The sequence below is a fragment of the Cavia porcellus genome, unplaced genomic scaffold, assembly GCF_034190915.1.
Source record: "Cavia porcellus strain 051 isolate PalLab524CR breed Dunkin Hartley unplaced genomic scaffold, mCavPor4.1 scaffold_7, whole genome shotgun sequence".
Taxonomy (NCBI): Eukaryota; Metazoa; Chordata; class Mammalia; order Rodentia; family Caviidae; genus Cavia; species Cavia porcellus.
Window position 1 is genome coordinate 51,119,423 of NW_026947490.1, and position 14,088 is coordinate 51,133,510.

Consider the following 14,088-nt stretch of genomic DNA (forward strand, 5'->3'; position numbering starts at 1 on the left):
TAGAAAGGAATCTCTCATATCGCCAGCTTTCCGTCATTCCTTTCTGTCAGCCAGAAGTCTAATAAAGCAAAGTGGTAGGGTAGATAGTATCATAATCCAGATTGGCAAGAGGAAAACTCAACTCTGGTTAGGAGTTTGCAAATGGGAAATTCTCTAATCATTCCAAAGACAGAAATCGGGAATTGCTAATTTAGAGGAAAATACCTTTTTATTGCCTGATCTTGTAAATAAATCCTAATTCCTCATCTGTGTAAGAATCCAGTTTTGGAAACTGGCCAAAGTCACACTTAAACTATTTGTTTTATGGAGCAAAGAACCAACAGCATTAATATCCCCATTAATATTGACAGGAGAATCTGTATTTCTTTATAGGCTTGGAAAAGCTAAACATAGATGTAACTGTGTGTCCAAATTCAATATGACTCTTTCTCATTCCTAATACATTTGGCATAAGACTCTATCATTTTTTCATTCATCTATAATTTGTTATATTTCTGCCCTGGGCATAGAACTGAGGGGCAGGAAAGAAACTCAAGTTAGCTTTCACTGAAGTGCAAGTTAGCTTGCACTTTAAAAGGACAGACAATACACAGGTGCACGATGAACTCAGGTCCATTGCAAGGGTGTGTATCAGCCAGGTGTTGGGCACCTATAAATGCACAGTGGCAAAATTGGGTGACTGAGCTTGATACAAAGCAGCCTAAGAGGAGGGAAGAAGTAGCCCTGTCTGGTCACTTTCTGTTTGCTTCCCTCTTTCCTGTCTTCAGTCACCTCACTTTCCTTCTTTGATACTAGTCCTTGGCTTGGTTTTGTCAGCTGTGTATTTGGGGCATCCTCGCTTCTGCTCGTATCATCCTCTAATTAACACGTGACACTGGGTCTTGTTTTATTTGTTTCATTCTTCCTGTTACCCACATGCTTCATGGGTTGACTATGATAATGCCTATCAGCTCCCTTTCTTTTCACTGTGAATTCCTAGATTTGATTTTGCATGAAGCTGGACACAACATTCTGGAATTATTTTTTTTTTCAAAACTTAGACTTGGGAATGGTAGAAGTTACAGTAAGATATTAGGGCAATGTGTCCAATCTCCCTTTAGAGTCATTCAATATGTTGTAAAATAGCCCTGGTATTTTTCCAGGGGGGAATACAGGCCAGCATCCACTTTATTCTGGTTTTTCAGTCTTACATGACTTCCCTCTTTCTGTTCTTGTGAAGTCATGCAGAGAATATCATGAGTCCCTTGCAACTTCAACCAGCTGGGTATTCGTACACCGAGCACATTCCTCTTTCTCTTGGGACAGGTAAGTGTTTCTTACCTGGCTCAAAAAAAAATGTAATAGTAAAATGACTGAGATACAGAGAAGCAATGAACAGACTTGAGAATTTATGCACAGCTATTTATCTTAGGTTTGCTGAAGTTATGGGCCTTGAGACTACCAGAGGAAACGTATGTACAAGATAAAAACATGCATCAAATTACTGTATAATGACTGGATGATTGATCATCTGTGTAAATCAATGAGTTCTAATTGTAATGTTTACTTTTACACATTTCTGTGTGTTCAAATAGGACCAACCATGAAAGTGTCACTAGATAATTTGTGCCCTGCTGATACAATTTGATGGACTTTGGGGCAAGTCTTGCCTAAAATGATTTCATACGAGGACTAGCTAAATGCCTACAACTTAGTAAATAATTATCACTTTAAGGCTGTATTATATATTATCTTTTTTTGATGTTCATAGCCCCTAGAAGAAATATGCATAATTATAATTGCAATATTTTACAGATAGGAAAACAGCATCAGAAACATTAAATGACTAATCCAAGTTCACTCAGATAGAAGATGCCAAAAAGCATGCATTAACATTTTACATTTTCTGACTTGCCTTTTGTCCCCTTTTATCTATTATATTCTTAAGCCATGAGAGAAACCTGCCTTCATTGCTTGTTAAAAGAATGCTCTTGGAACTTGTGAAAGTGCATAAACCCTTACATTCATCTTATCTGCTGTTACACTTTGAATGTTTATTTTCTTGGTATTCCAAGTATGGTTCATGATGAGGTGCACTAGCATTACCTGGGGCATTATTAGAAATGCAGGATTTTAGACTCTCCTTAAGCTCTATAAGGAAAGAAAAGGAGATAGGAAAAAAGAAAAGAAAGAAAATTTTAGAAGTGTGAATGTTACACTTTAGCCAGTTCACATTTTTTTTTTCTGTAGAGTGATCTATATGTTATATAAACTTCCTGAAAGTAAAAATATTTTCTGCTAGTTCTCCAAGTGGAAGAAAGCCAAAGAGGCATGTACACCTGGAACCCAGCCACTGAAGTCAGAGATCTGTTCTCTACTCCTCTCAAGAAGCTGAAGCAGACTTGAGGGAATTAGGATGTCTCGCTCCATTTTCCTGTTTTGCCTGAGTGCCGCTTGGTAAGGATTTAAAGCTAAGCTGTAATGTTATGAAGCATTCAGACCTTCTTACACTCAACCTTCACCAAGAGTAATGACATCTCCAAGGTTAGAAAATCAAAGATAATTCAAGAGGAAAGCAGGTAAAACTTCAAGATAGGAAAAATTGCATGGATAGATGAAAAGTTATTCTCCATCCAGGATTTGTTCAAAAAGATAATAAAAAGGGACTAGTTAATACTGTCAAATGCATTGGGAACATGAGTGTGATTTCTCCAATAGTTTTGATGCACCAATATATCCTCTGTTTGACCTTCAGAAAACCTAGTTGAGTTCAATAATGACCATACTAATTTACTCCTACATCAAAAAAGCTTTGCAAAGTTTCACAAAATGAGATCATAGTTTGGATGAAGTATGCATCACTCTAGTCCAGTTTTCATAAAGATAAAGTGTTTGCAGAAAGAGCTGAGAATTCTTAGAGAAAATAAATTCTTAGAAATAGATATCATCTGCATATCTGCAGATACAAAGGCCTGAGGTATTTGCTAATTTGCCACCTGTAAGTTGATATTATTGGACAGAAATTAGAGCTCTGTTTTCTTTAAACCAGTGCAGTGTTGAGGTGGGTGTGAGTCTCACTTTGGATCATAGTTTCATTTAGTTATTGCTGTTTAGCAAGAAGTATGGGTTATGTCTCAGAGAGGGAGAAAATGCAGTTATGAGTGATAAAGACAAGAAGCAAAGAAAATCCTTCACTTCCCTTTGAGCTTGGAAACTCTCAAGTTGTCTTGCCCAGGTGGAAATCTGGGGCTGGACTAAAGAGTCCAGATGTCAGGCTGGCTGGCTCATTACACTTATGACCCACTTCAGGCCACTGGAGGGCATTTTCAGCAGAGATTGGCAACTGTGCACACCCTCGTGTCCTCACTAACTGCTCACTGCTTTCTCCCTGCACTTCTCTTTTTTTTTTTCTTTTTTTTTTTTTTTTCTTTTGCTGGTTTCTTGTTTTTCTTTTTCTTTGTATTCTCTGTATTTCCCCAAACAAGGATTTTTTATTTTTTCTGTCTAGAGGCCTCCTCTAGCATGATTTTTGCTGTGACAGCAATTCACATCATTCTCTACCAAAGGGTCACCTCACCTTTGCTCTCTGGGGTTGATAAGTAGTTGCAGCATGAGAGAAACTGGGTGTGATCACTGAGACTTCTCAGCGTGAAAACAGCAGTACTCCTTGCAGACACTGCCTATCTGAGAACAGCTTGGGAAAATAAGTTTCTATGAAAAGGAGGAGGGAGGGCAGAATGGCTAGAAATATGGGAAGAATAACTGAAATGTAGGGAAAAAATCTATTTCAGGGAAAGTGTGCCAAATCCGTAAGTATTCACTGTTTAAGAAAACCTGCCTTGGGACAGGAAATCCTTTCCCCATATTAAGTCCAGTAATTTAGAAATAGGAACATCATGAAAATGAACTTGGTAGAGTTTACTTTATATTTGTATAAAAAAGCATTAAAAGGCTGAGAAGAAGAAAATTGTCTGGGAGCTTTAACAGTCTATTTATGGAACTAATTCTTATTTTTAAGAAACATACAGTGCTACTGAAACTTGTCTATTAATAAAATATCCAAGACAGAATGTATTACTAGGCAGACAACATTCCCATATTCAGTTAGCAAATCATTCTATTAAGGCATGCATTCTAGTGTAATAAGATTCATTTTTCTCTAAAATATTCTAATATTCAAGGTGTTCTGTAATTTGTCTTTTCTGTAGAGTTGGTTTGACTCAGTGACAGTAAAAATTTACTTATTCCTTAGAAGGTCTTGTTAATACTCAGCCTACAGGGTTTTGGATAATCAAGCTCACGATCTTCCAGCAGAGGGATTTCTGAGCTGTGACTTGATGTCTTTGGCAATATTTAACCCTTGTGTGCTTCTCCTTGACTATAAATGTGCCCACCTCCCTACCGCCACCCGTATACCTAACTTCATCATAGGGTATCTGTCTATTCACACACACACACACACACACACACACACACACACACACACACACATTTCACCTCCCTAAAAGAACTCACAGGCTACCCAATCCTACTTCCTTTCAGCACAGGTTGACCAATAAGATTGGAGATAACCTAACAAGTTCACAAAAACCAACTAACAAGAGTGCTGACAAAATTAAAATTCATGCATAAATAACTCCTTTGAAAAGAGCATTTACAGCTTAGGATTCTGCTAGGCTGCTTGATTTTCCATCAGCTTCCAAGTCCTTTCCTCTTCAATACTTTAATGAAGCGTTGATCAAAGAATTTCTCACTTCCACATTCCCACATGTGTTGGCACCTTTTTAGTTCCCCTTTTCTGCTGAAAGCTTTCATGCTTTGTAATCCTTTTTGTTCCGGGGATCTCTGTCTTTTCTGTGGAAGGATAGTTAGATGTGTGTCCCTAAGAGGCAGGAGTTCATGGCTAGCAGGAGGAAACAGTCACTGCTCCTGTCCTTGCCTCAATAGATACAATAGTGCCTATTCTTGCAGGGAAGAGGTAGAGTCCTGATGTCCTAATTCAAGGTGTTTAATAGGAATTTGACTAGATAGATGAAGGGGCAGTGCTATAGTACTTTGATGGTAAAGAAAAGAGGGAGCCTCATTTTATTTTTTCCCACTAGTCTGAGTTTTTGTTTAATGGAATAGTTATCTCAGGAGTCCGTGAAACCTTCTTCACCGCACGTGCTCACTGAGAGGCTGTATGAGCTTTTATCGGGCTTTATTGTATAATCTCTAAGCCTGCTTATAACTCAGAGATGTTGATATCTTTGAAACCAGTGAGAACTAAAACATGAATTTTTGAAGTTTTAGTCTGTAAAATATGCTGCCAATTATGTCGGATCCTTCTTCTGTCTCTGAAGGGTCCACCCAAATGTAACTTTTCTTTTTTTTTTCTTCTACTTTTTGTCAATTTCTCATTCTTTCAAACTCAATCCTGAATGTGTACACAGTGTTGTGTGTTTTAGTTATCATTTATAATTATTTACTTAAGGATTGTTTTTGGTGGCTAAGTTAACTATGAATATGATTTGAGAGTTAAGGTAGCAAACCTTGAACATAAGCAGGAGAGGGTAAAATGTGACTTAATTGAGTAGGGACAAACTTAGAAAATCTTAAATATCATGATGCTGTATGTACTTCAGAATAATTATTGTAAGAACAGTTTTATATAAAGGGTTTTTTCAGTCAAGCAGATTTCAGCTTGGATCTAGTTCTGTACTTTATACCATAGTTTTAACCAATTAACATTCTTAAAACTCTATATCTCATCTATAAATCTGATATTATACCATTATCCAATATGAAGTTTAAACAAAATAAAAGCACGTAAGTGACTTACTACTTGGACTATGTCAGGTTCTAGGAATATATATTTATTGTTTTCTATTTGCTTTAGGTATTTGATCTGAACATGGAGAAAGGGAAGATTTTCCCAGAATCTCCACTCTCTGTTTTCTGTTTTGCTGGCTTAGCTGAATGAATACAGGAAGAGAAGACACTTAAACTCTGAAATCTGAGATTCTAAAAAAAAAAAAAAAAAAAAAGTGCTGGGTGCCTCCATTTAGGTCAATATTGTTGCATTGCCAAACTGTCACTGTATTTTTGTGAGTGCCGCAGACCTGCCTGGTCCTGTCTCAACCAGCACAAGGATCCCAGAGGAACAGCCAGAACAAACCAATGGTCCAGCTGCAGCACAGGAGGACGGCTCCTGTTACAGACACACAGCCCTGCTCTCAGACTTGGTAGGGCCTGAGTAACTCAGAACAGAGTGACTCATAAAAAAGAGGACACTAAATTTCCCCCTACCACCTTCAGTTTTCCACCATGGTTGGTTTGTGCAGTTCATACTCAGCATTTTTGTACCAAATCCACAACAATATTTTTGTTCAAATAATGTGAATTAAAAAAAAAAACTATAAATGCTTTTTTTTTATTTAAAGAGAGAAGAAAAAGAAGAAAAAAAAAGGAAAGGACATAAAAAACAATGCAGTAAAAGGGTACAAATAATACAGTATTTCTAGAAAAAAATATCTACAGTACGAAATCACCGGTTAATAGGTTACATATTATCTTCCCAGAAACAGTTGTCCATATCACTAAATTAAAGCATACAAAGTGAACATTCATACAGTGAAATTAGAAACAGTTCCTTTCAATGATCCAACAAAAGCTCAGTTATATGGTTTTCCATCCTACACACTTGAACATACCTGCGATTATATCCCTTAGTCCACCTTACTTTCTTCTCTTTTTTACAGTAACAATTAGACTTTTAGGGTTTTATTACTCTCACAGTTCTTATTACTTTTTTGAAGAGAATAAAACCAAATGTGACTAAGCAAAACAGAGTCAGTTAGAACAGAAGGGTGGGCATAGCACGTGATGCAAAAATAGAATACCAGGTGATCAAAAGTGGTTACCATTGTGCCTCTTGCTATTTTTAAATTGAGTTGTCTATATCATCAGGTATAATAGAATTGATCAAAACAGTACAGAACAAAACCAATAAATGCTTTCTTGTTAGAAACATTATGCTCTAAGTTCTCTTCAGAACTTTTGTCTTATTGCTCTTGTATCATTAACTTGGATGAAATATAGACATAGGAATGAAGTTTCCAAGAGAAAGAAGCCTCTTAAATTACTAAATACTATTAGAGATACTTTACAAAGTGCTTAAAACAACATTAACTATACACTGTGACTTTGAATGAATTAACTAGAGCTGGCTGTTGTAGAATTATATATATTTACTTTATCATGTTTTATAATAATCTCAGTTAAGAATTGTCAAATCTATTACAGATGAAGAAACAGATTTGAATTAGTAAAATAACATGATGAAACTGATATGTCTGGAAGTTACAAAGCCTGGACTGGAACCCAGGATTGCTTTCATAGTTGGTTCTCTTTTACTGTGATCAGCTACTTCAATCCAATTGATAAGACAGAGAACTTGTATATCATATAGGAGACATTGAATCATCTCCACATAATGAGTTATTAATGTATGTGTTCACTTCTCTGGACCATGGCATCATTAGATCTGGATGGCACTCCATTGCTAGGTGAGGTTTGATCTCCTAGCAAATGAAATGTACCAATGTAACTTGGGACTGTCATTGACCACAATGGTTTTCAGTGGGTGAAGCCCTTCTGTAGCTATAACTTAATTGCAGAGATGTCTCAGTTTAGCCTCTGGAAGGTTCGTGAGGAATAGGAAAAGCCACAGCATTAGTTTGCTCAGTTTGAAGATGAAACCATGGGGCTACCTTTCCCTGAAGTGGAGGAAATGGGTCCTATGTCCCCACTAAAGGTCTTATCAGAGGCTCTGCCTTGCATTTCTCCAGAGATTGCAGTTGGTTTTGGGGATCTTCATCTCAGAAGGTCAGGGATTATTTCTGAGGAGATCACCTGATCCAGAGGTAGATTATTTCAAGAGACAGTGCTTTGGAATTTCTAGGGCCTCGTAAAGCAAGTGCTAGCCATAGGTTCTTATTTAGAGCATTCATACTTACACTAATAAAAATTAAGAGTCCTTCGCTGTAGCACCTTTTTAGCCCAAACAGTGACAGGTGGTGAGCAAGTGGAGATGCAAAGCACTTGTCACGGGTGTGTCTGAGTGGTAGGCTGGGACGGGTAAAGATATGCGTGCATGATATCAGCTCCTTTGCTCCTTTCCTGTTGTTGATGAGTGACACTTGGATATATCACTATATATATAAAAATAGAAGCTCTGTGTCAGCCTTCTCCTTGTACGGGTACTGTGCTGCAGCATTTACATCTGGATGTCAGTGCCACCAGCGTTATTTATAGAGGAGACCCGCAATTAACATTTTGCGAGTAACAGAGGAAGGAGGAGGGGGAGATAGAGAAAGGCACAGTTTACTGCAAAGGTGTTCTGACTATTGTTCTGCATTTCTGAGCACTTAACTGTACCCTGTTTGAAATGATGATTCTCCCCTTTACAGGAATATACCCCTTTCACGGCACTCTCGCATCCACCGGCACACTGAAGTCTCCGAAGATTGTGAGCTGCAGGCTGAGAATTCATGCAGAAGCCCTGGGGAGTAAGTGACTCCTGGCCTTATTGTTCACATGGGTGGTCGGAAAACAGGCTTTCTACTTTCTACCTTTCTAATGCTGTTGTTTTTTCCTTTTATAAATCATAGAGGGTGTTAATGGCCCCATATATGGTGGGGAAATGGAGTCATGGGTGATGAGGTGAAGAAACCCATATGTGGTCCAAGAACATAGGTGGTATGAGGCAGGTGGCCAGACACCAAAACCCAGTAGTGAAGACACAGGTGCAGTCTTTGTCTCTGTGGAGTGAACACTCCAGTGACTTCATTAGAAGATTTTTACAACTGTACATCTGCACAGTGTAAGCTGAGCTATGAGCAAACTCATCCCTTTTGATCATCTTTTGGAGATAATAAACTGGCTTAAAATTCATGAAACAATAAAATTTTTGGATTCTAAAATATTTAAGTAATTTGCAAGAATGTTTAGTTCTCTCATATTTGAGAATGGTGGACCTGGAAGTGGTAGGAAGGAGTATTTTCACATTCTGTCCAGGTGAATAAGATATTATTGGACATTTCTGTGTATGCGCAGAGGAGGAACTGAATGAGATTCCGAAGTTTCTAATGTCTCACTTAAGACAAGAGCTAAGACAGCCACCTCCAAACTTTTCTGCATTTTAGAATCACCTAGAAAGCCTTAGAAAGTACTGATTTCTTTGTTCTCCCTTAGATATATAACTAATTTATTGGATGACCAGAATGCTTACAAGACTGTAACATGGAGACAAGCTTTGGAACCACCGAAAGAGAACATGGCCAGTGGGGAGATGGAAGAAAACTGCTCACTTCTCCAGTAGTCACTCCCAACTTAAGTTTTCCCTTGCCAACAGGACCTGATTTTTGTTCCCATATTAAATGACCTTGTGCACAAAGAGGCAGGGACTCTCCCAGTCCACAGAACCAAATAATAAATGCTCCAGGTCAGCCACAGTATTTGCATTTTCTCTGATAATAATTAACTTGAGAGTATGACTCCGATGCAACTAAGAGAATGGGAAAAATATTTATCTTTGAGGAAGAACATGGAAAAGATTCTTCCTATTAAGAGAAGAGTTTTTTGAGAAGAAACAGTTATTTTCGTATGTAGAAATGTTATAAAAGTATGTAGAGACCTCGGAGAAGAGTAGGCATAAGATAATGATCACAACTAACAATAATGGAATAAAGAAAGAAATTGAGGTTTGCTGATGATTTGTGCTAAATATTAATAAACCTTAACATCAATATATCTTTTGGCTTTATTTTTACTTATCATTTATGTTGCTTTATTGGATATTTCTGAAATTTATTTAAAAAGTGTTTAATAATTAAATCTTAATTTTGGATTAAATTTCCCAAGGCACATAGTACATGCTAGTTTAGGAAATAATGATCAATGCCAAACTTGTGCATTGTTCCTGAAGAAAGTGTGATGGATATTTGGCAAAAATGATAGTTTTCTTCTATGGACACAACTCAAAAGATAAAGAATTTATTTCAAAAGTTTAATTACTTTTGATTAACTTGACATAGATCTATTATAAAATTTTACTAACATTCTTTTTTAACCTTTGGATATGTTTTCCAGGATCATTTAAGATATTCATAAGACGAAGTATATATACTAGCTCCACTGTTATTGACTCAAAGACTTCAAGGTAGGAAACTTCTCCAGAGGGTCCCTAGGATGCTTCTGGTATCAGGTTTCAGGCAGGGCTTCTTAAAGGGTAAATGCCTAATGGTCTCCTCCTCAGCTTCCTAACAACCAGAAAGAAAGAGACAGAAAATGGTAAACATAGATGAACTGGGGCCAGGATAAAATGTGACGGATGATGGTTTACCAGATCCTTGAGATTTAAAACTGTGTTTCCCTCTGAGGATTCAGTGAGAACACTTCTGTTTCCACAAGGGTATTTTTATGAAAATAGGAATAATTATAAATGACATCTGTTGTGCGCTTACAGTGTCACCCATCACGGGATGTTTGTGATCTTTATCATCTCACATCGTCCTTACCTTCAATCAATGGTGACAGCATTTGTCAAGAACACACAGTGACTTGCAAAAGATGCCATGATATGGGGAACCACTCAGACAGCTTTAAAGCTCAGGGGTGTCTAAGGACGCCTGAGGATTTGCCCTCACTTGTCTAGGCAGGCACACAGTGGAAAACAGTTGTATAATCATGACTTAGCACAGGCAAACACACGAGTGCTGGTTGCAGCACTATGTAGGTATGTAAATATAAGATAACAACCTGTGTAAGAATTATACAATAAAGACACAGGCGGCTCTTGCTCTTGTGCTCTTTTGCTCCGTTCTACTCCACGCTGCCTACTCTTGTTGCTGATGTTTTGGACATGTGCATTCTTCAATTTTGGGGCATCACCTGCCAAAATCTCCCTTGGGCCCCCGAGCAGGCCAACACATGATTATTGCTTAGAAGTTCTGTAACAGAAGCCCAATCTGGGCTTGTCTCAATAGCACAATATTGTCTTTTACACATAGTGGAAAGAACACAGATTTGTAGACCATCTTTTCCTAGCTGTGTGACCTTGAGTCTCCCTTGTCTGGTCCCTATGAAAATTGAATAGTGTTCTTTCAATCAGGAAGTGTTGTCCAAATGTAATTGCTTATTCCAATACCTTAGATGTTGAGATTTATTCAATAAACAGAAGGTCCTACTATGTGCCACACGCACTTTGAGGGATACAAGAATGTGTAGGACATGAAACTTCTTTCCCTTTCAGCGGTGAGCGCTGACAGTCAGACTGAGGCTACATCTCCCTTTGCAGTCAGGCCTGGGGCTGCCCTGGCTCCAGCTTTGTGTGGCTGCATCCTGCTACTAGTAAGAGCCTGTTGAGAATTGATGCCAACAGCTCCCCAGCTGCCTCATGTTAATGTAATCAGCAAGAAGCCTGCACACCTGACGGTAGTTCAGAATATGAGGTGAATGATTAAAGTTTAAAAGGTCGTATCCATTGTAATACTGAAAAGAAACTTTATGATTCATCATTTCTGATGTAATGTCATCTGTTTAATAAAGCTGTATTTCACTCGCAGCTCGTTTTTAATGGGCCTATTTAAGTAATGGAATTGGGATTGGGCTTTTTCCCTTTCCTTTCTAGCTAAGAGTGGTTTGTATGGAATACACTTTAAAAAATAAATCAGAAGTTTAGGACTTGGATATTCACAGTAACTTTCAGCCTGCAGCTGACGGCTTATTATTTAACTGAACTTGGACTGAAATATCAGGCAAAGCAAACAAGCAGCTAGATATGCTAATACATACATAAATCATATCTCTCTTAATTGACTGGTTGGGAATTTATCTCATGGGCAAGTATCTGTAAACTACTGTGATGAGCAGTGGTCAGAGAGGGGGCCACCTGGCCTCGGCTGTCATTCACCCCAGGAAATGGAACCTGTTGAACCTGCTCATGTCAGAGCTTTCCCACTGGAGAAATGTTGTCCCTCAGATGACAACTGACATTGGCTGAAGATGTTACTGATGGAATCCAGTGGGTCTAGGGTGGGAATGTAGCCAAACAGTCTATACTGCACAAAACATCTGCTCCCTTGGAGGTATAAATTACGGGGCTTATACACACAGACGAAGAGCATACAAGGTTTGAAGGGAAAGGTTTTATCCCTCCTTGAGATTATGTGAGTCTGATCCCATTTTCTTGGTCCTAATTTTCATGGGACCAAATGTCTCGAAACTGTTTCTTTTCATGTATTAACATGCCCTTCGTGTGGGCAGAGTGTCATCTAGTGAGGATGTGGGGGTGGCCATCCTGTAGAATTTCTAAAAATATTGAATGTAGAAACACTATAAAAAGTTATATCATCTATTCCTTACATTTAACAGAGAAAGTAATTGAAGACCCTAAAAGAAAAATAATTCACCTGCTGACTAACCAATTACAATATCCCACAGTCTCACACTATTTATTTTGCTGTTTTTTTTTCCTGAATTTGAGAACAATAGATTCTCATTCATATGTCACTCTGCATTCTAAATGTAGTGTGCAAATTAACATCGTCTTCCCTAATCTTCATTCAGTTCTTCTTTTTTTCCATCCCTAAATTTACTCTTCCCATCAAAAGCTGGTTTTTGATGAAACCAATGTGATGAAAACTGGACTTTTCTTTGATAATTTTTTCACTAAGTTTTTCAAATTTAACTTTTGGATTTGTATTAGCAGACACAGAGATTCTTATACTCACTGATGTTTTTCTTCTTGAGTGTGTTTGTTGTTACCTAATATTTTTGCCATGATTTCTTAGAGTCATGATGGAGGAACCCTGAAGGTTACCAGAGAGATAAGGTTTAAGGAAAGGCAGTCTTTAAAGTAATGTGACCCATAGAGTTGGTTTAAATTAAATTTCTGTTTTATTCTCTCCAGTTTATCTTTTTCCTTTCCAGTTTCCTCCCAGGTATGTAAATTAACAATACAACTGATCCAGATGCCCAAGGGCAACCCTTACTGTTTTTTTCCTCTGGCTTTCAAATCTAAAGCAGTGATAAATCCTATTGGATACATCTTCAAAATACACCCATGACCCAAGCACTGTACATCACTTCCATTGCTCACCTTACTCCTATGAAGTCATCACATCATCTTACCTGAGGTTCTCCAAAAACCTCTCAGTTGATCTTCCTCCTCCCTGACTGCTTTGCTGTCCACTCTTCATAGAGTAACTATCTTCATAAAAACATGTATGTGTACAAATGTGTTCATGTGTGCCTGCATGTGTGTGATGGGTGTTGATAAAGAACCAGGACTAATGCTTGCTTTGTTTGCTATAATCTTAGTATTTAATGAAAAACATCAACAAGTTCATGACAGGGGTTCAGTAAGTTGATTTTGAACGAATGAATGAATGCATTAATAATGAATTAAGTGGTGACCCTCTTCATTATTTATCCGCTAATGTGTCATGCTCCTCACAAATTTCCATCTTCATAATTGAGATAGATAAGTCACACCCAATTTTTTAATATCTAGTAGTGATTACTTGCGCTTTCAATACAGTATTTTGAGTGCTAAGCCAGTTGTAGGTATCTGAAATTTAGAAGATCTGCTTCAGTGGTGTCTTTGTGGATTATCATTTGACTGTGATCTCATCCATATCCCTACCTTTGTTTAATGCCTTTTTCTTATTTGCTTGAACTTCCCTGGTATTTTATTACACCTTTGAGTATCATCCACAGGTTTGATGATCGTGACCTTCATATGCCCTATTCAAAGTCAATCATGATACTACTTAATAGCTTCAGAGGTGCCACATCCATCCCCCAAACTTCTGTGTTGCCATTTATAATGACTCTTCCCTCAGTCTGGATGGGAGTACTGGAGCCTGTTTGAATTGGCAGAGACTGATATAAAATAGCTTTGCCACTAACATTTTGTGAGTGATCCTGTCGTGTTTTACAAAAAGGCAGAGATATAAGATCCCTTGCTTTCCTTTCATCTGTTAATTTGAAACTGTGCTGTAAAAGGCTATGAAGTTTGTCGGGTGTGATTTGTTCTTTAAATGCCCTTGCTGCTTAATCTTCATG

At 37.8% G+C, this 14,088-nt stretch overlaps 1 long non-coding RNA gene across 2 annotated transcripts; it reads left to right on the forward strand.

Moving 5' to 3' along the window:
- The first annotated feature begins 8,221 nt into the window (after positions 1–8,221).
- On the forward strand, positions 8,222–11,599 carry LOC134476973 (uncharacterized). 2 transcript variants are annotated; one of them, XR_010048834.1, is made up of 3 exons: positions 8,232–8,528; positions 9,214–10,180; positions 11,273–11,599. It is a non-coding gene; the product is annotated as an uncharacterized LOC134476973 (long non-coding RNA). The 2 variants fall into 2 exon arrangements; XR_010048833.1 differs by lacking the exon at positions 11,273–11,599 and having other exon boundaries at positions 8,222–8,528; positions 9,214–9,473.
- Positions 11,600–14,088: the final 2,489 nt, after the last annotated feature.